Below are 2418 nucleotides of genomic sequence, written 5' to 3'. Positions count from 1 at the left end.
TCGCCGGAGATGGGATGGGGATATGGATGAAATGTCAACGACGACGGAGCGGAGCAAGATCTGTCTGATGGACTTGGGTCTGACTTCTGTGGTCTTTTATAAAGGGGTATAAATTTGGACGGTTATTTTTGTGGGACCCACTCCTTCTCTTACATGGGTCCCACATGAGTGTCATAGATCAAACTCATCTAAAACGATAATTACCATAGAGAAGATAAAATTAAGCATTAAACTAAAGATAAAATATTGTTTTCAAGGTTGCTTGCTTTGATTTCAAGCTTGTTAAGCAGAGAAATCACCAAGAAGGAAATTGTTTGGGACTATGATTTCAAAAGCTCAAAAATATAAAAAGAGTTCCATATATTATGTGACATCAGTCAGAAGATAATAAACCTGCATGATAACATTTCTATTTCTCTATTTTTTTATTTTTTTTAGTGAAATTTCTCTATTTTTTTTAATTCCTTGGGAATAAAAAGAATAGATATCGGTTTGTTAACACTGATTCATTTTTTTGTTCCAGAGAATAAACCGGGACAAAAAAGCTGCTGAGAAAGAAAAAAAAAAAAAAAAAACTCCAATTTGAAGCTTTTCTATCTCAAAAATAAGAGGGGAGTTGTTCTTTAATGAACCCATGGTTAATTTGATGGGCAGTAATTTCATGTTCAAAATAAAACACCTCTTTTGTTTTTGTTGAAAAATAAAACACCACCTCCAATGAAATTCAACCACCACCATCACCACTGCCGCCACCTCCTCCACCACTACCACTGCTAACACCTCCACCACCACTTCCACCACCGCCTCCACCTCCACCACCACCACCACCACCACCACCATCACCACCGGCCACCACTACTGCCTCTACCTGCACCACCATCACCAATTTTTTGGGTATTGTGGACGTTGAAAATCATCACCCACCCACGGCAATAACGACAACTGGACACAAACAACATTGGAGCTTCATTCATGAAAAGAGCCTAAAAAAAAAACCCTATGAAAAATGACCAAAAAGTCCAAAAAAAACCCAAAATTCTGATCCATTTTCGGATTTGGTGTATGGAGAAATCCGCAGCGCCGCAAAAAATTTGGGGTCCCTCTATTTCCTCGAAAAGAGTACCCCTTAATCTCGAGATACGCATCTTGGGCTCAGTTTTCCTCTTTGCTTGTGTCCCCACGTGTGAGCCCCCTTTTGCCATCCTTTAGTCCCTAGGCCCAAATTTGGGATCCATCCACCTTTTATCCATGTTTTAGGAGGTCCAAATCAAGGGATGGTTAAAGGATTGATAAATTATCAAGTAAGGTTTGTTAAACCCTAAATTAATCCTTTGATTTCCCAAATTGACAGAATAGGGTTCGTACACCCTAAATCCAAGTAAGAAAATTGTGAGAAGAATGTGTTATACTTCACACTTTGGGGACGAGTCGATAGGTTGCAGAGAGTCGTTGACAGTGGAGCAGAGATGTTTCCAAAGACCAGAATTGCAGAGGTCGCAAGAAGAAGATTGTAGAGAGTCGCTGATGGTGGAGCAGAGGTGTTTCCAAAGACCAAAGTTGTAGAGGTTGCAAGAAAAAGGTTGTAGAGAGTTGCTGATGGTGGAGTAGACGTGTTTCCAAAGACCAGAGTTGTAGAGGTCACAAGAAAAAGGTTGTAGAGAGTTGCCAATGGTGGAGCAGATAGTCGCCGTCGATGGAGCAGAGTTGCAGAGGTCGACCGAACCCCTCAGTTGTAAGATTCCAGAGAAGATGATTGCAGAGGACTTTGTGTGAAGCTATGAGAGAGGTTTAGAGGTCGGGCGAAGTCCCTTTTTGTGTGATTCCAAAAAAGAAATATCGATTTGGGAAGTAGTTTTCTGCACGGGAGTGTGGCCTACGTCAGCACTCCCTTGTGTCTATCTCTCTCCTCCTTAAAACATGGGGGCAGAGGTGTCTTTTCACATGGGGAGGAGAGAGATAGACTCATGGGAGTGCTGGCGTAGGCCACACTCCCTGACAGAGAACTTTTTCCCTATCGATTTAGGTTATGTATTACTCTCATGTTATGTTTTGATGGTAAATTCCATCAATGCCCCTGTGCTACTTAAGTCGGTGTTTTGTTTCACCTTGTTTTGGTAGAATTGATTCTCAACCATAGAAGTTTACCAATAAAAATGATTCTCAATTATACAGACATCATTTTGGTGTTTCTCAAAACCATGCTAGAACCACAGTTCGTCCACAAAAAAAAACACAAAAACGGATGAGACAACACATACATAATCTGTTCCATTTCTGTCCCCAGAAACACAAAAAACATTAGAAATGTTTTTTTAGAAGGATACCATACAGGCCCTAGTTGTCCAACTCTCGGACTTTGCCATATCATCACAGCATATGAAAAACATGAGATGAGCCACCTTGATTAGGTTATCATCA

The 2418-nt window shown here is 40.7% G+C and overlaps 1 protein-coding gene across 1 annotated transcript in view; it reads left to right on the top strand.

Moving 5' to 3' along the window:
* Positions 1-2418, top strand: part of LOC122672759 (phosphoinositide phosphatase SAC8) — a 54594-nt gene that overhangs the window by 11783 nt on the left and 40393 nt on the right. The gene's annotated exons all lie outside the window — the stretch shown is intronic.

This window comes from Telopea speciosissima, chromosome 8 (genome assembly GCF_018873765.1).
Source record: "Telopea speciosissima isolate NSW1024214 ecotype Mountain lineage chromosome 8, Tspe_v1, whole genome shotgun sequence".
In the NCBI taxonomy this organism is placed as follows: domain Eukaryota; kingdom Viridiplantae; phylum Streptophyta; class Magnoliopsida; order Proteales; family Proteaceae; genus Telopea; species Telopea speciosissima.
Note: the sequence above shows the minus strand (reverse complement) of the source record. Positions and strands in the feature narration are given on the sequence as shown.